Raw genomic sequence first — 24125 nt, forward strand, 5'->3', positions numbered from 1 at the left:
TCTTTCTTTCTTCCTTTCTTTCTTGCTTTTTTTTTTTTTTTTTTTTTGAGATACAGTCTTGCTCTGTCATCCAGGCTGGAGTGCAATGGTGCCATCTCAGCTCACTGCAACCTCCGCCTCCTGGGTTCAAGCAATTCTTCTGCCTCAGCCTCCCAAGTAGCTGGGACTACAGGCGAGTGCCACCATGCCCGGCTAATTTTTGTATTTTAAGAAGAGATGGGGTTTCACCATATTGGCCAGGCTGGTCTGGATCTCCTGACCACGTGGTCCGCCCGTCTCGGCCTCCAAAAGTGCTGGGATTGCAGGCATAAGCCACTGTGCCTGGCCGTATACCACATTTTCTTTATCCATTCATCTGTTGAGGGACCCTTAGGTTGATTCTCCATCTTTGCTATTCTGTATAGTGCTGCAATAAACTTGGGGATGTAGGTATCTCTTTGATACACCAATTTCTTTTCCTTTGGATAAATACCCAGTAGTGAGATTGCCGGACACAGTGGTCAGTTCTATTTTTAGTTTTTTGAGAAATCTCCATGCTGGTTTTCATAGTGACTGTACTAATTTACATTCCCACTGGTGATATGTAAGAGTTCCCTTTTCTCTGCATCCTGGCCAGCATCTGTTTTATTTTTTTATTTTTTATTTTTATTTTTTGGCATTTTTAATAATAGCCCTCTAACTGGGGTAAGATGATATCTCATTGTGGTATCAATTTGCATTTCCTTGATTATTAGTGATGTTGAGCATTTTTTCATATTGGACATTTGTATGTCTTCTTTTGAGAAATGCCTATTTATGTCCTTTGTCCTCTTTTAATGGGATTGTGTGCTTTTTTACTATTGAGACGTTTGAGTTCCTAATATATTCTGAATATTATTCCCTTGTCAGATGAGTAGTTTGCAAACATTTTCTCCCATTTAATAGATTGTCTCTTCACTCTCTTGATTGTTTGCTTTGCTGTGCTATACAGAAATTTTTAGTTCAATACAGCCCCATTTATCTATTTTTGGTTATGTGGCCTGTGCTTTTGAGGTTTTAGCCGTAAAACCTTTGCCTAGACCAATGTCCTGAAGTGTTTCTTCTGTGTTTTTTTCTAGCAGTTTTATGTTTAAGTCTTTAATCCATCTTGAGTTGATTTTTGTATGGTGAGAGATAGGGGTCTACTTTCATTCTTCTGCTTATGGGTGTCCAGTTTTTCCAGCATCATTTATTGAAGAGATCTCCTTTCCCTAATGTATATTCTTGGTGCCTTTATAGAAAATCAAATGTATCTATCATTATGCTCTCTGTCTGCTCTAAATCTATCAGTCCACTCTGTAAAAATGTGGATTTGTTTCCAGGCTCTCTGTATTATTCCATTGGTCTATGTGTCTGTTTTTATACCATGTTGCTTTTGTTACTATAATGTTGTAACATATCTTGAAGTCAGGTAGTGTGATACATTCAGCTTTGTTCTTTTTGCTCAGGATTGCTTTGGTTAGTTGTGCTTTTTTTTGGTTCCATACAAATTTTAAGTTTTTTTTTATTTCTGTGAAAAATGACATTGGTTTTGATAGGGATTGCATTGAATCTGTAGATTGCTTTGAGCAGTACAATAATTTTTTTTTAAAGAGAAAGGGAGAAAGAATTGGGCACTAAGTACATCAGAGTAGATGTTTATCAATTTTTTTAAAAATGGTCTTGGCTACCATAAACTGTGATGTTCTTGAGAGCTTACACTGTGTCTTGTTGATTTTGGAATTGTTGATACTCAAAGTGCCTGACACATAGACTTGATTCATATGTATTTAATCAATGAATGAATGGATAATTCTGACCTCCTCTTAGTGAAGTGTACGTCATGGGGCTACCACTTGACTATATGCTGTGGGATAGATCAAAGAAAGGTAGGACACAACCTTGAACAAAATTAAAGTAACCTTCAGCTTGTTTATAAAAAGTGTTCTGGTGGAGAAATAATGAATCTTTTCAGATTTTAGAGTGTTGCTGATTTGATTTCAATTTGCATTTTTAACCATCAGTCTCTATGGAACTTTAGTTTATAGGTAGGACTTTTGATTGAGCTTGGTGGCTCACACCTGTAATCCTGGTGCTTCGGGAGGCCGACGTAGGAGGATCACTTAAGGCCAGGAGTTTGAGACCAGCCTGGGGAACAGACTCTACTAAGAATAAAAAAATTAGCCAAGCAGAGTAGTGCATGTCTGCAGTCCCAACTACTTGGGAGGCTGAGCCTGGAGGATCCCTTGAGCCCAGGAGTTTGAGGTTACAATGAGCCATGATCCCACCACTGCACACTGGCCTATGCAGCAGAACAAGACCCCATCTTAAAAAGCAATGACACACAGAAAAAGCAGAATTTTAATTTGTTCTGCTCTTGTCTCTAGCACTTCATATCCATTTCTCTGAATATGAACAGTGGGAAAGGTAGTGGAATTGAAATGGATCATAGAATGTTTCCTCTACTGATAATTTTTACTCCATTTGGAGTATGATTGAAGAGCTAATGTCAAGATGCACAGCAGGACTCAATGATTGAAAAATAATGTTACTGATGTAAAAGTCACCATATTTTAAGCTTTCTTTATGATAGTCTTCCATTATTTCCTTTGTCATATTAGCACCATTGGAAAAACACAAGTTATACGTAGGGTAGAAAATGTAATGACAATTTGGTGTTTTATAAACAATAATAAATCAGCTTTCAGGAAATTAGACTATGTCCTCTGCTCTGGTGTTAGAACTTACTTTTGCCTGAGCTCACTAAATAATTATTTCAATTTCCCAGATAAATGTACTTCTGTGGACAGAGGCCATATGCTGGTAGCCCCTATATAATATATAGAGAGCATAACTTTCCTCTTCTCTCTCGGTATTTAAAATTAGGATTTTTATAAAATGCATTTTATTCTTATTTTGCTTCTCCATCATTAGAAAGATTCCTGGATCTGTAAATGAAAAATAATAGTAATAATAATGATAATAAGATTTTGGCAATTTAAAGAGAAATTCACTTTCGTGAATATGGTCACACCAGCTATCTTTTGAACCTTAAAGGAGGCAGGAAGAACATTTGAATTAAGAATTTTGGAGTATTACAACCTCATTTGGTTCTCAGAAGCTTTTTTTAATTTCATCTTCTCCACGCCAGTTTATACAATTCTCTCATGCCTCACTTTACTTTTATATCTTTTCTTAAAAAAAGTTTAAATTGTATCCTCCCCACCCCACTTTATACAATTCTCTCATGCCTTACTTTACTTTTATATTTTTTCCTCCATTCTTTCTTGTTTCATTCATTCACTCTCCCAAGTCCTCTGGCCTAAGTTTTATTTGTGTGGTATTAAGCAGAGACCAACAGAACAACTGTGAAGACTTCTTGGGGATAAACCAGGTTTCACTTGAATTGTGGTGCGTCTGCCATTGGTGTGGAAGCAGGGCAGAAAGAGGACAGAGGCATACCAGCAAGTACAGACATCTAAACACAAAGAGAGGAGAACAACCTCAGGGATACTCCCTCAGTGCCTGGGAAGAAAGCAAAACTTAAAGTGCTCATAGAATTGTAAATAAACTCTCTCCTCTTTGAAATTTGTGTTCGATGGTTGCTGTGTAGTTGCAACAGTGTCATAAAGTCCATGAGGCCTATTTTTTTGAGTAATCAATATTGTGGAAAAGTGCTAGAGCAGACCTACCTTATATAAATTAATTTATTTGAATTGCTCTATTCACTATGAATAAATATTTATTGGAGTACCTTCTATATGCTGGGGACCTCAGCCATGAGATACGCAGGTGGAAAAAATAACACTTAAGCAGCTCACTGTATAGCAGAGAGGTGGTTGAATCGATAGACAATTAAAATACAACGTGTTTAAAGGCCTGTTAAAGCCACAGGGTCACTCAGTGGCAGGAGGGATTCAGTCAGCCTGGGCCAGCCATGGCAAGTAAGTGGCCTTTGGAAAGTTACCAAGGTAAGACATACCTGATACGTTGAAGAAACAATTCCAAGGTTCAATAAGGCCAGAAGTTAAAGGGCAATGTAAGCCCTGGAAACTGAGGCTAGAAAGGTAGAAGGATCTCTTTTTACCACACACTGTGCCGGGCACCATGAAGAATACAAAATAGCTAGCTATTATGGAGCCTACACTTTAATGTGTGTACGTAGATACATGTCCAAGTTGGAATTTAACTCCTTGACAGGTCATGGATTACTTAGTTCCGGAAGCATTTGAATTTATACTGGAAAGCTATAGTAGAGAGTTGACAAAATATTTTAAATGTAGTAAGAAGAACTTGACAATCTATTGTGTGGTATGCTAGCAAGCCAGTTCTCCTTCCTCCTTTTCTCACCATCCCACCACCCCTCACAAAAAAAAAAAAAAAGTAAAAAACCTGATCTGCAGTGTTTGTCTATGGCCGTGGTGCAAATACTCCTCCCGTGGCTGGTTCCAAGCTACCACTGGTTCAACAGTTCTTTTGCAGAATTCTTGAATCTTTAACACTTAACAAGATCCAGTTCCAGCATATTCCTGCAACAGCGATTCTGCAGTTCTCAATGTCAAATAATAGAACCAAAAAGTCATATAAGTACTACAAAGAAGAAGAGAGAGTTGAGAGCCAGCTTAGCCAGGAAATGCTCCAGGGGGAAGTAAGGCTTGAGTTAGGACTTATAGATAAGAAATTTAAATAAAAAGGAACAAACACTCCCACCGTGATGCACAAATATTGAATCATGTATGTGTGTGACAAGCGTGGCCGTCTGTAGTGGAGGGTCCAGGTAAAATTTAGGCCATGAAAGTCTTGGTCTGTCAAACTAATACATTTTGTTACATTAAAGTTAGTAGACAGCCATTAATGGTTTTTAAAAACAGATAGTCATAGCAATGTTTTGACAAAAGCAATTTTTAAGGAAGATTTTGTTTTTATAAAAAGTTGAATTATTGATAGCAGTGAGACCCCAGAATAGAATAAGAGACCTGCCTCATGTAAGTGAGAGTAATTCAATTCAGCAGTAATCTTGGAAATTTGTAACTTCTGTGGTGAGAAATTGTATCCTGGGATGTTGGGTAAAGCCACTGTGAAGCCAAAGAAATTAGTGGCTAAACGTAGAGAAATTAAGATGAAGGAACTGGCACATGGAGCCACTGTGTACTATAAAGTATTTTTATTGGTATTTAGTCTTGCCGTTATTGTTGCTAATGATTGTATTGAATAATTACCAGCTGTCGTTAGTTATTTGAAATTAGGTGCCTAAAGCAACCTCTCATCTTGCAGAAAGTCATCTTTCTTGAAACTTTTTAAAAACTTGCTTGAAACATGGAGACTTGGAATGGGACGTCTATCATAGTAGCACATCTGAAATCCTTCTCATTCCTGCTGTCATTTCTGTCCTTTCGCAGTCCACTTTGTCACCACCCCCACCATTCGTTGTTCTGCCTGCAATCCAGCTTTCCAGTCACTTTCTCTACTTCTTGCCTGGCTGCAGCGTCATCATTTAAACAGCTCTGGGTTGGTATCTCCTTTCACCAGAATTCCTGCAGCCGTGGAGTACGTGCAGAGCATCTTCCTTTTGACCCTCTTAAAATGCTGAGGGGTGTTTCCGACACACATTGCTTTGTAATTCAATAATAGGGCAGTTGTGGGTTCTTTTTATTGCAGTTATGCTGATTTGTAAAAGCACTCTGAGTAAGAAAGGAAAGGTAGTAAAATATACATGTACCTCGATGCTCATTGATCACGTTTGCACATGTTCTTGCCAAATGTTGTTTTTAAAACCTGTCTCTGCAGGTCTGAGCTGTGAAAGTTTGGGAAATCAGGGTCAGAAGGCAAAAAAAATTCGTTTGTATCATCATCATACAATATAAATTACATGTAGCATATACATAGAAAACAATCCAAGGGATGAGCTTCCTGGAAATCATTCCTTCTTGTTTACTCTGATTATATAATGGGGAATTGTATGCTTTATACAATTTTAATTTCTTGAATATATGTGCTCAAAAAACATTATAATGTAGTTCAGTACTATATATGCTGAAAACAGGTTGCTAATGAATTTGGACAAAGATTCCCATTTTATTTCCTGTACGTTTACACATTTTTTGGCTGTATATTATATTTACTATATATATTTATTAGGACTACAGCAAACGCTAATTCATCGACTGAGATAAGAAATGTGTTTTCCATTAATAATTATAAATCTGCCAGAAGATTGTGAGACTTACATTGTTGGGGATCTAAACAACCAAAATCATTGCAAAGTTATTTTAAAACTATTATTAATTATTTATGTAATCATAGATTATGGCTTGCAGAAGACTGAAGAAATTGTTCAACAAACCATGTAGGTTTTGTGGAAGAGCAGTAAACTTTGATAAGTAAGCTCAGAGTGGTCCATTAACCTTTTCTCTATATGTACATTATGTGTTGATAAGCATGATATCTATTATACCTCAATTATTAATAACAATATACATCCTAACTATTAAGAACTTAGCCTGCAACCCTAATAGTGTCCCCTTTCTTCTAGAACATAGATCAGCATAAGGAAGGAAGCAAAGGAGGTCTCTGAGCACTCAAAATAGATGTTCACAATGTTCACTCACTGAAGATAATGTAGGTCATTAGCCAGAGAAATGTATGTTCATATTTTAGTGATGATTCATACAAGCTTGGTCGTGTGGTTCTAAACCTTCTATAATTGGATGAAGCAAATTAAGAAAGGCTGGGTAGGAGATTTCAGGGAAAGTCACAACTGATATTAGCCAAATGTCAGCTGATGGCCTGAAAACAACAACAGAAAAAGAAAATCTACAAAATCATTTGAAAACCACAGACATAGCTATTTGGGGGCTTTTTGAAAGGGGCAATAAGCTCAACCCATCTTTGGAAACACTGAGCGCATCCTGTCTGGACAACTGAGTATAATTTTTGGTGTTCAAATTGATGACCCCAAATCATCAAAAAATACAAAATTATATTTTGCTCAATCTGTATTGCTCTTCTATATGATGGTAAGATTTCTGTTTAGTGCACTTAAAAGTAAGACTACCCCCAAATTTAATCCCCATCCCCTTCAATGTCTCGTCCTGGACATTGCTCCATCTATCGCCCCTTCTCCCTCTTTCTTTGACCTACTCTTTGATGGCTGCATCTCCTTCAAAACTGGTTGAAGTTCCTAAGGAAAAAATTCCCTTCCTCTTTGATCCTGTATCTTCCATCAGTTATTACCACATATCTCTATTGATTTTCACACCCAAACTTCTAGAAAGTTTACACTTATCATTTTCTTTTTCTTTTCCCCCCACTTATTCCTCTACCCCCTTGAAGTTAGCTTGCAGCCCCACCACTCTGTTGCAACTACTGCTGTAGTTCCTCTGATCTCCCAATTGCCAAACCAAGTAGCTATTTTTCAGTTCATTTCTCATCAAGTTTCTCTAAGTCAATTGCCAGTGTATCCCTCTGAAAAACCTTTCCATCTTTGCATGAGGTCATACACTCTTTCTTTTCCTTTCCCCCCACCCTTCCTTTGACCTGGGGTTCCCAGGATCCCATTCTCCGTTCCTGCTTTCCTCACTCTGTGTGTCTTCCAAGACTGACTTGTGCATTCTTATTTTACTTACCACCTGTTTGCTGAAAGCCCCTAAATTTATATAGAAATCCATCTTAACCTCTTCTGCAAAGCTTGGAACCCCAATATTTATTGGAAATTCCCAACTGAGTATCCCATGGGTTTATAAAATTCTTCATATCCAAAACTAAATTTAGCTTTTCCTCTAAATTTGTGCCTCCTTATATATCTCAGTTGGTGACACTACCCAGTTATCATGTTCAGAAAATAAAATAAAAATATGTCATAAAAGCATCAAAACTCTATAAATTTATCCATGTAAGGATTGCCACCATTAATATATACTTTAAATCCTTCCAAATGTTTGTATACTTGTATATATTTAAAGGGATCATATTTGGTGACTTACTGCTGTAACACATTTTTCCCATTTAACAAAAAAAAATTTTTTTCTGCATCAAAGTATACTTCAAAATTATTTTTGTAGTTGCTCATGTTCTAGCAGTTATTTAATAATGTTAAACATTTACATCATCTTTGCAACTTTATTTCTCTTGTTGCTTTTTTCTTAAGAAACGACTATTGAAAATGACCCCCAAAAGGGTATATAATATCAGTGATAAAAATTAGCTCTTGGAAAGGGAGGAGAGAATTTTCTAGTGTATGGTAGTAGCAGTAACAATGGCCTAGTTACACTCAATATCTCAATATGTAATGCCATTTATGGACAGCTTACTATGTGCCACACTCTTTAAGGACTTTGCATAATCCTCACCACAAATCTGTGAGATTGGATACATTATTGTTCTTATTTCATAGTTGTGGAAACTGAGGCCCAGAGGAGTGAAATACTAGGCCAGGGTCACACAAGTAGTAAGAAACAGAGCCAGGAGTCCACCTTTGGCAGTCTGTTTCCAAGATTGGTCACCTAACACAATGCTTATCTGCCTTTTGTTGTACCCTAGGGCATCCTTCCTACCAGAGTGTACCACTTCGCTTTATGTTTCTTAGAATAAAACCAATAAATAGTGCAGTTAGTTAGCTAAGTTTTCAGAACTTTTGATAGATAGTGTCTAGAGAAACAAAAAAGACACAATTTCTAAGATGTAGTAATGAATGTTTCATTCATGTCGGTGATTATTTTGATTTGTTGATGTGTTTTTGATAATAGAGTAGGCAAAAAACATACCATCAATTTAATAATGGAATCCTAAGTTTAGGTTTAACATGATTTTTGAAGAAGAATCAATGTGCAAGTGTTGATGTATTTTCAGAATTATGGTTCAGAAATGTGAATTATTCAAATCTCATATCAGAATCTAAATTTTTAAGAAAGGAATAATAGGATATAGGAGGTCCCCTACCATCAATTCTACTTCTGTACCCCTATTTTATCATTCATATTTGGCTTGCTAGTGAAGGTGCCTTGTATCTGTTGTATCACTGGGTATAATGTCTGGCATTTGCAGGTGTGCATGCAAGGAAGGAAAGAAGGAAGCGAGGGAAGGTGGAAGGAAGAGAACAAGGAGGGAAGAAGGGAAGGGTAGACACTTTGGGAGGCCGAGGCGGTTGGATCACCTGAGGTCGGAAGTTTGAGACCAGCCTGACCAACATGGAGAAACCCCATCGCTACTAAAAATGCAAAAATTAGCCATGCGTGGTGGTGCATGCCTGTAATCCCAGCTACTCGGGAGGCTGAGGCAGGAGAATCGCTTAAACCTGGGAGGCAGAGGTTGTGGTGAGCTGAGATCGCGCCACTGCACTCCAGCCTGGGCAACAAGAGCGAAACTCTGTCTCAAAAAAAAAAAAGAAAGAAAGAAAGAAAGAAAAAGAAAGAGAAAAAGAAAAAAGGAAGGGAAGGGTAGAAAGAAGGGAGGAAGGAAGGGAGGGAGGGTTGAATTATAGATTTCCCCAACTGCCTCCCACACAATGTGCTCTAACCATAAATTCTTCATCTCAGTTGCTCAGGCCAAAGCTTGAGAATATCCCTGTGTCTACTCTTTTTAGAACATCTCGTATCTAATACATTAGAACTCCTGAAGCCTCTGCTCTCAAAATATACCCAGAGCCCAGCATCCTTGTCACCATCTCCATGGTTACCATCCTATTGCAAGCCACCATCTTCTCTGGCTTGGATGATTGCAGTGGCTGTCTAATAGGAGACCCTGCATCTCCTCTTGCTGCATAACAGTCTATTCAAAAGACAGCAGTCAGTGCAAATCATGTCATTCCTCTGCTCATAACCTTGCAATGGCTCCCATTTCCCTCAGAGTTAAAAGTGATTATTGTGGCCCACAACGTGTAGCCCAATTTGACCCCTGTTTCATCTCTGGTCTTCTTTTTAACTCTTCTTTCTCTCATTCACTCAGCTCCAGCCCATTAGCCTCCTTGCTGATCTTCAAGCACATCAGTCACACTTCCATCTTAAGACCTTGGTGCTGCATGAAGTGCTCTTTCCCCCAGTATCTTAGGGCCAATTCCATTGCTTTAAGTCTTTGCTTGTGTTTCATCTCCATTAGGCCATCCATGACCATCCCATTTTTAAATGCATCCCACATTAATACCATTCCCCATGTCTGCTCTATTGTATGTATGAGTGCTTGTTTCATAGCATGTCTATCCTTCTAACACATAATTTACTATATCTATTATTTATTATCTCTCTCCTGTACTAGACTGTGAACTACCATGTGGAACGATCTTCGCCTATTTTGTTCACTGATACAGATATATATACACAACAGTGCCTCAGCCATGCTAGGTTGCTCAGTACATTCTTGAATAAATGAATTATCGAGGTACTCAGTTCTGTTACACAGATGATTTGGCTTCTTTGGTTTCCCATTAAGAGCCTTGTTTTCTTTGCCAAATGAAAGTTTCACTCAGAAGATCAGGAACATCAAGGACCTCAAGCTTTGTGGTCTTGGAAAGCTGTGGCTTTGGTCTCTGTCTCATTCCCCTTGGGATTTAGAATAGAAAAATGCAGGTGGAGAACACATTCAAACATCCCATACTTTATCAGTATTTTAAAAGAAAGAAAGTATGGCTTTTTTTTTTCTCAAAACAATGCCTTAGTTATAAATTGAATTTGTATAAATGGCCAGTTGTACATTAGAGCAGTTGCACAATAGAAAGCATCCAGGGAACAATCATAACCTCAAGAGCCTATTGGAAAGTGGGATCCTAAATAGCTTTCTATGATCTCCCTAGAAAACTGTAGAATTTCCCCAGAGAATAAGCCAACAAAATTGTTGACCATTCTGCAATTCCAGGATCATGCTTGCATAGTCATAGCTTGGAAGGAGGCAAATTGAAACAAGTTGAAAATCTGCAGGAACTATCCCCAGTGAGACCACAGAAAGGCCAGAAGAAGAAAAGGTGGGATTTGGGGTAGAGAACGAGCCACTTCTCACTAGTTTGCATGAAGCATTGAATATCCCAAGGGAGAAAACATTGAAGTTCTATGAGACACCAAGAAAAGTGTATAGATTGTCACAGCATATGGATAGAGGTCATTTGTTCCCTCTCTCCCTTTAAAGAAAAGTAGCTTTGCAAGCCACAGTTTAGGAACAAATGGACTTTTTGACATAGTTCAAATCCTCCTGGGTGTGGAGGCATTGACAGGAGCAATGTCATAAATTGGTTAAAGGTTGCAGTCTGGAATCAGGCTGCCCTGAATCCCAGCCCTCCATTTACTAGCTGTGAGACCTTGTGCTTCCTAACCTCAGTTTTCTTTTCTTTTCTTTTTTGAGACTGGGTCTAGCTCTGATGCCCAGTCTGGGCTGTAGTGGCACCATCTCAGCTCACTGCAGCCTCTGCCTCCTGGGCTCAAGCGATCTTCCCACCTCTGCCTCTCAAGTAGCTGGGACTACAGGCATGCACCACCATGCCTGGCTAATTTTTGTATCTTTTGTAAAGATAGGGTCTCGCCATGACACTTAGGCTAGTCTCAAACTCCTAGGCTCAAGTGATCCACCTGCTTCAGCCTCCCAAAATGCTGGGATTACAGGCATGAGCCACGGTGCTCAACTAACCTCAGTTTTCATAGTGGTAAAGTAGGAATACCAATAGCACCTCCCTTGGTATAAGGATTAAATAAGATAATCTACATAGTGCTTGAAACAATGCCTAGGCAATGTTCATCAACAGTTAGCTGTGTGCTGTGTACATGCTGGAGCTGCTACCTTGTAGAAATTTTAAATTTAAAATGGTGTGTAGTTGGAGGTTAGGAGTTCCTAGGGGTATCGCCTAGGGAAAGACAGTTGGTTACCCAGACAGGTCCTTACAGAGTAGTGTTTTCCCTGAAGAATTAACTATATTCCAGAATCTGTCCTCAACCAAGCAGTCTCAGAAAGGTGATCTTGTCACAGCCTCTGAGTAAGCTGATTCAAACTCTCAAAAGCTCACAAGAGCCTTAAAGCCGGAGTATCAGCTGATTCCTTAAAAGCTACAAAGTGTTTTGGCCTTGCCAACATACACATTCTCCCTCTTATGGGTAGGTTTAGAATGCTAAATAGTACATAACATGGATTTAGAATAGACAGATTTACATATGATCAGAAGGCTGAGTGGTCATGGTTTTGAGGACCTAGGACATGCATGTGAGCAGTAGGGAGATCATCACAGGAGGATGGGCACACTCTCGAGGCTCATACAGGCGCTCCCTCTCTCCATGGGCAGCACAAGGCAAGTCTCCTTTGTCTTTGATTTACTTGCCAACCACCCTCATTCTAATGGGAACTTTCTTTTTCCAAATATGTTAACACCTTCAAGTAATTACTGTCAGCGTCCAGCCTGGGAGTCTCTTGGACACAGTTTTTCTTAACTGTAGATGGATCTCATAATTTGCCCCTGAAAGATGGTAAATAATTTTACTTCTCTTACTTCTGGACTCTAAGGGGGATACTTCACTGTTGCTCCTTGACCTCTCCTCTCTAGATCCCACAAGCCAAAAATTGTTGGAAAGGATTAATATGAGCTGGGCCCAATAGGCTACAGCATGCACCAGCCCCTAAAGCCAGCTTTAGGATTGGGCGGAGTGTCAGCCCAGCTTACACCCCACTTGGCTTATTCAGCAACCTCCTGCAATTGTCCTCTGCTAGCCCTTGGCAGATCAGAAATGTTCTAAAGACTGACCTCTATTACTTTGGGCTTTCCTTAACTTGGCATCCATGAAAAGATCCACTTAAATGCTCCAGATTCAGTGAAGTCTCCTTATCAGAGCTTCTTACAGCACCCATACTTTTCTTTCTCAGCATTTATTATGAATGTAATCAAATCATACTTTGTGCATATTTTGTTGTGGTTGCTGTTTAATGACTATTTTGTCCATGAAAGAAGGAACTGTGTTTGTTTTATCACTGGTTTATCCAAGGGACTAAAACAATGTATGGCACATACAGGATTTAATGAATTTTTTTTAATGATTAATGCCCCTTAAGATAGTGTTTTTCATTTGAGAAGTGCCTGTTCATGTCCTTCGCCCACTTTTTGATGGGGTTGTTTGTTTTTTTCTTGTAAATTTGTTTGAGTTCACTGTAGATTCTGGATATTAGCCCTTTGTCAGATGAGTAGGTTGCGAAAATTTTCTCCCATCAATGCCATCCCCATCAAGCTACCAATGACTTTCTTCACAGAATTGGAAAAAACTACTTTAAAGTTCATATGGAACCAAAAGAGAGCCCGCATCGCCAAGTCAATCCTAAGCCAAAAGAACAAAGCGGGAGGCATCACACTACCTGACTTCAAACTATACTACAAGGCTACAGTAACCAAAACAGCATGGTACTGGTACCAAAACAGAAATATAGATCAATGGAACAGAACAGAGCCCTCAGAAATAACGCCGCTTACCTACAACTATCTGATCTTTGACAAACCTGAGAAAAACAAGCATTGGGGAAAGGATTCCCTATTTAATAAATGGTGCTGGGAAAACTGGCTAGCCATATGTAGAAAGCTGAAACTGGATCCCTTCCTTACACCTTATACAAAAATCAATTCAAGATGGATTAAAGATTTAAACGTTAGACCTAAAACCATAAAAACCCTAGAAGAAAACCTAGGCATTACCATTCAGGACATAGGCGTGGGCAAGGACTTCATGTCCAAAACACCAAAAGCAATGGCAACAAAAGCCAAAATTGACAAATGGGATCTAATTAAACTAAAGAGCTTCTGCACAGCAAAAGAAACTACCATCAGAGTGAATAGGCAACCTACAACATGGGAGAAAATTTTCGAAGACATTTGTGCAGCCAAAAAACACATGAAAAAATGCTCATCATCACTGGCCATCAGAGAAATGCAAATCAAAACCACTATGAGATATCATCTCACACCAGTTAGAATGGCAATCATTAAAAAGTCAGGAAACAACAGGTGCTGGAGAGGATGTGGAGAAATAGGAACACTTTTACACTGTTGGTGGGACTGTAAACTAGTTCAACCATTGTGGAAGTCAGTGTGGCGATTCCTCAGGGATCTAGAACTAGAAATACCATTTGACCCAGCCATCCCATTACTGGGTATATACCCAAATGACTATAAATCATGCTGCTATAAAGACACATGCACACGTATGTTTATTGCGGCATTATTCACAATAGCAAAGACTTGGAACCAACCCAAATGTCCAACAATGATAGACTGGATTAAGAAAATGTGGCACATATACACCATGGAATACTATGCAGCCATAAAAAATGATGAGTTCATATCCTTTGTAGGGACATGGATGAAATTGGAAACCATCATTCTCAGTAAACTATCGCAAGAACAAAAAACCAAACACCGCATATTCTCACTCATAGGTGGGAATTGAACAATGAGATCACATGGACACAGGAAGGGGAATGTCATACTCTGGGGACTGTGGTGGGGAGGGGGGAGGGGGGAGGGATAGCATTGGGAGATATACCTAATGCTAGATGACGAGTTAGTGGGTGCAGCGCACCAGCATGGCACATGTATACATATGTAACTAACCTGCACAATGTGCACATGTACCCTAAAACTTAAAGTATAATAAAAAAAAAAAAAAGGTAGTGTTTTTCATCTGAGTGCCTCAACTTCTACGTGCATTATGAAACTGATATAGTGGGTCACAACTATCAGTAAGAAAAAAAGAACTGGAATAGAGTAGGAAAAGATGAGAATGTATCGCGCATAGGGAATAACTTTTATAAATCTGTTTCAGTATGGATAGGCAGGCCTACACCACACACACACACACACACACACACACACACACACACACACACACATTGAGTTCCTATGAATTTGTTTTTTTTTCATTTCTTTTTTTTTTTTTTTTTTTGAGAAGGAATCTCACTCTGTCACCCAGGCTGGAGTGCAGTGGTGCGATCTCCACTCACTACTGCAACCTCTGCCTCCCTGGTTCAAGTGATTCTTCTGCCTCAGACTCCCGAGTAGCTGAGATTACAGGCACCTGCCACCATGCCTGGCTAATTTTTTGTCGCTGTTGTATTTTTAGTAGAGATGGGGTTTTGCCATGTTGGCCAGGCTGGTCTAGAACTCCTGACCTCAAGTGATCGGCCCGCCTTGGCCTCTCAAAATGCTGGGACTACGGGCGTGAGCCACCGCACCTGGCCAATATTTTTTAAGGTAAGAATTTTGAGAAACACTGTCCTAGGTTCCCTCTAAAACAGAAGATATCACCCTATGTTCAGCCTTTTAGCCCTAATCCTTTTCTTAATCTTCCCTATGACCAAATATTACCATGCACACACGCACACACATACACACATGTGTGCACATACACATGTACACTAATCCATCTAAAGTGCTACTGTTAAGGAGGAGCAATAGAAGAGGTGATTCAGGGAATGGTTTTTAATGGTTATTTACTTTTATAATAGTTTTTATTTGTAAAAAGAAGAAACCTAGAGTTTTGTATCCTAAACAAAATTTAGGATTAGGATACAAAATAAAATTCAAAATAAGTCTTGACTAGTGAGTGTAGAAGGACAGTGCTACATCTGAATCTCCAGTTGGGTTTACGCATTTTGTATTTATCAAAAGGCAGTAGTGATTTAAAATGTTGATAAACACTCAGTTTCAGTTTTCTATTGCTGCAAACAAACTATTCCAGAAAGTGATGTCTTGAAACACAACCATTCTATTTTGCAGTCTGTGCTGGGCTCAGCCGGGCAGTTCTGCTGGTCTTACCTATGGTCCCCAATATGGCTGCAGTCACTCCAGTAGACTGGAGGCTGGGCTTAGCTGAGATGACCTGCTTTCTTTCTTTCTTCATGTAGTCTCATGGATTTTCTCTGTCTCCATGTGGATTCCTCATGTGAACTCTCCAGCAAGGTAGTCAGAATTTCTTCCCTGGCAACTCAGGGCTGCCAAGAACACAAAAGCCAGGCTTTCTTAATGTTTAAGCCCAGAACTGGCACGTGGCCAATTTTTTGTGTTCTGTTGGTTAAAGCAAACCGAGTCAAGAAGAGCCTACACAAGTAGTAATATTACAAGTATGATGAAATATCATTCTCTTCTTAGACCAAACAGCATATTCCTCCCTCCACTCTTACCCTCTATAATGTTTTGCTTTTGGGAGTTCCTTTATATGAAATGCCTTCCCTCTACTTCTCCTTCTACTGAAATCCTACTCATCCTGAATCCAGCTCAGAGCTAACTCAGTGATTTCCTTCATACATCTCTATTATCTCATCCTGGAAATAATCACTCCTGCCGGGTGCAGTGGCTCATGCCTGTAATCCCAGCACTTTGGGAGGCTGAGACAGGCAGATCACTGAAGGTTGGGAGTTCGAGACCAGCCTGGCCAACATGATGAAACCCCGTCTCTACTAAAAATGCAAAAATTAGCCAGACATGGTGGTGAATGCCTGTAATCTTAGTTACTTGGCAGGCTGAGGCAGGAGAATCACTTGCACCTGGGAGGTGGATGTTGCGAGCCAAGATCGCGCCACTGCACTCCAGCCTGGATGACAGAGCAAGACTCCAGCTCAAAAAAAAAAAAGAAAAAAGAAAAGAAAAAAGAAAAAGAAAAATGCCCTCAGCACTCTCATAGCATTATGTCTATATTTCATATTATGTCTTGACATATAACTTTACACACACACACATGCACACACACACACAGATGTAGCTTGCTTTTAGATTTTAAGTTGCTTATCTAAGATTGGGTGATCAATAACTGTTTTTTTCAAAAAACATTAACTGGTTTTCTATGACTTTTAAATGACAGCTCTAAATAATTATAATTTCTCACTAGTTTAAAAAGGCAGGTGGTGGGATATTCAAAACTATTGGAGAAAAAAAGCTGATGTATGCTACCAGCATAAAACAACAATTGCCCTTTACATCTTCAGAAACCCCTGTACTGTGCAGTCATTTTCAAACCTGGATTTTTGTCTTGTGTTTTTTCCAAAGTAGTATATATTTAACTTTGTAAAATGGTGTGGTGTTTTTTGGTTGTTGTTGTTTTTGAGATGGAGTTTCATTCTTGTACCCCAGGCTGGAGTGCAATGGCGCGATCTCAGCTCACTGCAAACTCCGCCTCCCGGGTTCAAGCGATTCTCCTTCCTCAGCCTCCTGAGTAGCTGGGATTACAGTCATGCGCCACCACGCCCGGCTGATTTTGCATTTTTAGCAGAGACAGGGTTTCATCATGTTGGTCAGGCTGGTCTTGAACTCCTGACCTCATGATCCAACTGCCTCGGCCTCCCAAAGTGCTGGGATTACAAGCATGAGTCACCACGCCCGGCCTAACATGGTGGTTTTTTTCCTACCTAATATGAAGATACTTAATGTCTTACCTTGGAAAAATATACATTTCAACCAGTTTATATTTTACAGAAGTGACTGAGAAATCATAAGCCTTTGTGCAATAACATCATCAGTCAAACACATAAGCAGATTCTAATCTGCCCTCTCTATCAATTAGTCTTAAAACTACAAGTTGTTCCTCTGTACCAGCTACACATGTGCATTGGTAGTCTTAAATTGTGATATGAGCCCTTAGGTAGTTCACACCTTTCCAAAGGAAGCTCAGTGAACTTCCTGAAACTGTGTAAAGAATTGTGTGTGCAGTATGTGCATGTACATTATCTGTATTTTTCTGGGTGGATGATCCAGTATCCTCATCAGAGTCTTAAGTTTGAGAAACCCAATTATATATTAGTTGTAAATCTGTTTACTTTCTTAGAATTCTTCTCACATTAAAACTAAGATTATATTTCTATTTCATAGGTAACCAATTTCTTCTGGAGCAACTGGACACTTACACGAACACTTCCATCTGTCTTTCATCTTTACATTTTATTTCTAGGTATTACTAGTGTTAGGTCACACTCCCTCCTATGGGGAGATTCTCTGTCACATCTCTAGAACTTCACCAATGCAAGCCTTCTTAAATTGACCCACTCGCTACTGAGTCTGACCCCTGGGCCAGTCACATCGGCGCTTGTTAGAAATCAGAATCTTGGAACTAAATCAGAATCTGCAATTTAACAAGATTTCTAGGAGTTTCCACAGCATATTTAAAGCTTAAGAAGCACAAAGCTGGTGCATCTAATACCCCACTTTCTGCTTTTTAATCTTGCAGGATTTATGTTTTAAATTCTTTATAATACTATTAACAATTATCATTTGATTTCTATTTTCATATCATCTGACAGTTTTGATTAAATCCTTTAACCTCAGGATTTGTAAGGGGTAAGGGGAGTGGGTTAACTAACTGATCTGATTATCAAATAATGCTACCATTCAGGACTTATGCATAGTTTCTGTGATTCTCAATAGAATTTGATGGTACCTACAACCTCTACTCCTTGTTTTAGTGTCTATGTTTTTCCACTGTGCTTAAAAACATTTAAAGGGAGAGGCTGGAAAATTATTTTAAGATGAATACTATAAATGAAATAACCAATATTAGAAAAGGCAATGATAATACTGAATTACATTGGAAAAATTCAGTTTACAAAACTCTGAAAAGTTCCTAAGGCAGAATTTTGCTGCCCTGGTTTCTCATAATAGACCCAGCAGTTCTAAGTTAAGCACACATCTTTTTGGCTATATGGTGTATATACCAGACTATCCTTTTTCTCCAAAATTTGACTTTCATCTCAAAGAGTTTAAGGAATTTGTGACTTGGTGCGTTTGATGTGGCACAGTTCCACATGTGAGGGATGGTGATTTGGATAGCACGACAGAAGTACGTGCCAAGAATAATTGGCTTCTGTCTTGCGGAACAGCTCAAATACTATGTGTATCACAGTATGTAATTTGGGTGTACAAAATGTCTGTAGTTCAAAGTGCTTTACTCCTCTGCAGTGGCAAGCTGAGCTTCCTGTTGGCTGATTCCTTATGTTTGCAGTAAACAGGCTGGGTGCAGTTAGAAAGAAAGCATCCATCTAGTAAGTGCATTCACATCATCCTTCAAATGCCATAGGCCTTAGCTCTAGGACCTTTTTCTGCCTGTCTCCTTCCCTCCCTCCTTTCTTTCTTTTCCTCTCTCCTTCCCTCTTTCCTTTGTTCCTTCTTTCCTCCCTCCCCTTCCCTCCTTTTCTTCCTAGTTCCCCCTTTCTTTCCTTTCTTCTATTGAATAAAACGCAAAGTAATTCTTTTTCTACTTACTTTGATTCTTATCAGCTTTCTTAAGCAGTTTCCTTGCTGCTGTTGTGAATTACATGGGGCTGTGGTAAAATGTGGCACATTTCAAGGCTATGTATCCCTTTAGATCCTGGTTCAGTAAGCTTGGAAATAAATAGGAGAGCTTACGCTTTTAACTACTAGCCTGTGATTCGTATAATCAGGTTAGTTTGAGAAACACTACGGTAATCACACATGTAAGGGCTTTGGAGTAAGATGGACCTTGGTTATCCAACGCTTACTGTGTGACTTTGGTAAATTACCTAAACTTTTCTAGCCTTGGATTTTAATGTGTAAAAGATAGATAATACTAACTCAGTAATTCTTTATGGGTTCCATGAGACAATGTATTTAAAGCACCCAGCATACTATCTGGTTCATAGTTTACAGTCAATAAATGTTAATTCCATTATTTGATCACAATGTAAGACTATTGAGGTTTAATTTTGATTGTTTTTTCAAAAGTTTGTAATCTGTTAGGAACAATTTCTGAAGTAAAATTCAGAAAACAAAACCATCAAAATTTAATTCAGCTAACATTTTTGAGGTTCTATATAGTCTCGAACATATATTATCTAATTCGATTATCACTATAAACCCTGTGTATAGTAGATATTATCATTCCCATTAGTGGATATGTAAACCACGGCTGTGGGATAGTTTTACATTTAGTAAGTGGCAGATCCAAGTCTAGACAGCCCAGGCTGGTTCTCTTTATACTCTACCTGGCAACATTTGCCTTCATCACTGTCTGTTTTCAAAAGTAACTAACCTCTACATCCCTGCTCACACATACAAATAGCTCTAAAGGTACAAAATAAAGCTAATTTTCTGAGCAATTCATTTTATTCAAATCAGTCTAATGATCTGTTCCATGAAAAATGATTATGTAGCTCAAAGGTCTTCAAACTTGTCTCAAACCAGGGGTCAGGCAGATCATATTCACATAAAGGGAGAAGCTTGCCAGCCAGAAGTCAATAAAGATTCCTGGGACTGGGGTGACCTGGAAGGTACAACCTGTTTAAAGGAGACAGCTTCTGCCTAGCTCCAGGCTAGTGCTCAAGTGCCAGGATGTGGGCTCCCTATTGTCAAATCTTTTTTTTTTTTTTTTTTTTTTTTGCTTTTTTAAGACTGGAAGAAATCCAATATTTAATGCGAAACTTCCCATTTTTGAACAACGTGTGTGGGCCAAACAAGCCACAGCTGTGGACCAGATCTGGCCTGAGGATTGCCAGTTTGCAATCTTGACCTAATTGCCCTTAATTCTTCACTTCTCTTGACCTGGTAAATACTCCATTTAAATGAATATTAGGTATGTTCTGGGCCCTTTTGGACTGGGTCTTTGTAATATATACAAATTTCAAAGACTGACCTTTAGTTTTTCAGGTTCAGAATTGATTTTCTCAGAACCCAATTAGATCAGGTGCTGTCACTGACACTCAGAACTCATGAACTTTATCCAAGAGCAAGAACATGAATTAGGGAATTCACAGTGAGAAATATATTGACAAGTAGACAGGATACCATATTGGCCAGATCAGTTCATTCTGTCCTTGTAGTTCAGCCCCTTGAGAAACAAACTTCTAATTAGAAGCTGCTTTGACATATATGGAGTCAGAAACTAGGAACTGTAGACTTTAAAGGGCTTTCCTGCATTGGGTTTTGAGATTCTTCCTCCTTTTATGGTAGTCTTAACATTTGGCTGTTAAGTGTTATGCTCCCCCTCCCCAGGCATGCCAAGTATATACTGACCAAGTGTCTTCTTTATTTAGCTACCATATGAGTGGTTCTCAAACCCATGCCCTTCTTAAAACACAGATTACAGAGCCCTATGCCCCACAAATTCTGATTCAGTACTTCTGGGGTGGGTCCTGAGAATTTTCCTTCTTACAAGTTCCCAAGTGATGCCGATGCTGATGAACTGCTGGATGGGGAACCCCCTTTGAGAAGCACTGGGTTCCTCTATCATCTTCAGCTGACAGGCTTTTTCCCCTTTGAAGGGTTACCGCTATTGTCTGTGTCTCTGCTTTAATATGCTAATATAGCATTATGTTCATATCCAGATCCTGAGGTTGGAACCTGGGTCTTAGAACAATTTTTAAATTGTTTATATTTTTAAAGGTATTTGATTTATTAAAACTATTTGATTACTTTATTTCATCAAGTCCAAGGTGCCATTGATTATAAAAACATATCTGGATTTTAGAGGCATTAAAAATGTAGGGGCCAGGCACGATGGCTCATGCCTGTAACCCCAGCACTTTGGGAGGCCGAGGCGTGCAGATCACCTGAGGTCGGGAGTTTGAGACCAGCCTGACCAACATGGAGAAACCCCATCTCTACTAAAAATAAAAAATTAGCCAGGAGTGGTGGCACATGCCTGTAATCCCAGCTACTTGGGAGGCTGAGGCAGGAGAATCGCTTGAACCCAAGAGGCAGAGGTTGTGGTAAGCCGAGATCATACCATTGCACTCCAGCCTGGGCAACAAGAGCAAAAGTCTGTCTCAAAAAAAAAAAAAAAAAAAGTAGGGAAAAAATTAACAGTTTCAGAGGTACTGCAAATTAGTAAATAAAGCCTCAGTTTGGGGCAGTCTCCCCTGGATTATGTTGTATGTGTGTAGCTCAACTCGATGGGCACAGTTGAAGGAAGGATTCCCTGGGTATGTTTGTTAAACAAACATAAGGTGAATTTTAAGCCTCCCTTCCCCAATTCTTAGTGGAAAAGACACTACTGATACTGTGTCCTACGGCTGACTTTGTCGTCTAATTGAAATATATTATTATTGTATGCATCCTCTCCTACTTAAATGTGACCCTGAAATGCCAGATCTTTCCTTTGGAATGAATCTTTTTTGTCTTATTGGACTGGTAGGGCTATGCACTTAAAAAAAAAAAAGTTGATTATTAGACTCACTGTTTCCTTGGCCGGTCAGGAAAAGATATTTAGGACAAGAGTTTCTCAATTGTCCTCATCCAGTTTTGCCTTTATAGTGAATTTCAATAAATATTACCATGCCTATGTAAGAGGGTGACTGGAGAGGCAGAAATTCTATCTGACTGTCCACTTCTAACTCTACTATTGGAAAACCTGCTAGGGGTTTTTGTATTTATTATTTTTGGAAAAATCATTAAGTGGATTCCCTTAGCTATATAAACATAAGGCCTGTCATCTTTTTCTTTGGAGAAAGAGTGTGACAAAATTTCCCCCTTCTTATTAAAAGCTACCCCTCCTCTTGGTACAGTTTGAGGATAGAGTGGACCAAACTACCTAAGAATTCAGGAGTCTACCAGGAGAAAAGAGACTTTCTCACTTTGTCCCACAATTAGAAGTACTGAGGACAACCCATGAGAATGGATGAAAAAGGGCAGTCCCATGGTGATTGTCGGGAGAGAATGCTGATACAGCGGGCCCTAGAGGGATTAATGTATCTGTGTAGAGGAAGGGGAAACCTAAGCTGCCTGCTCAAGAAGAGCATCTTAGATTGTTGAGTGAGGGCTGATCTTTACTAAATGAGTTAAATCAAAGAGCCGAACTCTTGGAGTCCAAGGCTGGGCATGGAGACCCACACCAGCAAGGACACAGGTCTGGACAGGACCATTGTTCACTGTGATACCACATGGCAGTGGCAGAAGCCTTCATACCAATTGCCGTCCTCTCTACACCTGAAGTTTAGAAGCACGACTCCGCTTTAGACTGAATAATCCCTGAGGTTCTTGGGTTATTTGAAAGAGGGGTAGTTTTCAAAAAGAGAGATATTAGATTTCCTATTGAAAGGGCAGCCCTGGTCTCCAGTGATTAACTGGAAAAACAAAAGAGATATAACAATTTTTACATCTAAGTACTGTGCTAGCTTCTGTGGATCTAGAATCAAATGAGACAAGATGTAGTATGACAAGCAGTTAGACTCTCAAGAAAATCATTCAAGTCTGTTTAGGAAAACTGACATTCATTCATTCAGCAAACTATTGAGTAGCTCCTGTGCATCACAACCTGTATTCACAGTCAACTGAAATAAACACAATTTCTACACGAGTGGAGTTTTCCAAATAGACTAAGATGTCATAATGGACTGTGTGTAGAGTAATGTTCAAGTTTTTTTTGTTTAAGCTTCCCCATCCCCCAGAAAATACTGGATATATATAGCAAAACCTTTCATGGATAATAATTGACATATACCTTGGAGGCCATTTGGAATCTCCATAAACAAAAGAAGAAAGGGCATTTCAGACAAAGGGAACTACATGTACAAAGTCACAGGCATGTAGAAAAAGATGAATATTTCGGAGTAACTTACAGTATGTAGGGCGCAAACAGAGGAAATGGCAAGGAATAAGACTACGTGAGAAAGCAAGTTAGGGCGACCTTATTAAAAAGTTTATAGACAGTGGCGCACCGCCAAAGATGTAGAAATGTGGCTTGCTGTGTTCTGTATTTTGCAGCAATCACTCGGGTACCCTGTGTTGTGAGTAGGGGTGAAAGAAGAGAATCAGTGGAACCATGGGAAGCAGTTTGGAAGATAGGTTGGAAAAATATTGGAATGTTCTAAGCATGACATTGTGAAAGAATGCTAGAATCTTTTTCATATGAGGGGTGTTATGGAAAATGAAGAAAGTATTGGCCCTGCCCTCAAGAAGCTTGGAACATAAAAGAAGTAAAACATGAGAGCAGGGCCTAATAATGTATCTCAAAGTGCTGAAGGAAGCATATGCATTATAGAAGTTCTCATCCTGGACTGTGGTTTGTTGAGAATGCAGCTGGGTGGAGTCTGAGGAAGTAAGTGATGGCCATAATGGAAGAAGAGATAAGAGGTAAGAGCAATGGCTTAAAAGCAAAAAAGCCTCAAAACATTCAAACTTCCTTTGTATAATAGTGGATGTTATTTTGAGAATGTCAGTTTCAGGAGATACCATAATCATG

At 39.2% G+C, this 24125-nt stretch overlaps 1 protein-coding gene across 18 annotated transcripts in view; it reads left to right on the forward strand.

Annotated features, from left to right (window-relative positions):
- The window catches only part of PDE4D (phosphodiesterase 4D), a 1566198-nt gene that overhangs the window by 1412211 nt on the left and 129862 nt on the right, over positions 1-24125 (forward strand). The window lies entirely within an intron of this gene.

The sequence above is a fragment of the Pan troglodytes genome, chromosome 4 (genome assembly GCF_028858775.2).
Source record: "Pan troglodytes isolate AG18354 chromosome 4, NHGRI_mPanTro3-v2.0_pri, whole genome shotgun sequence".
Classification (NCBI taxonomy): domain Eukaryota; kingdom Metazoa; phylum Chordata; class Mammalia; order Primates; family Hominidae; genus Pan; species Pan troglodytes.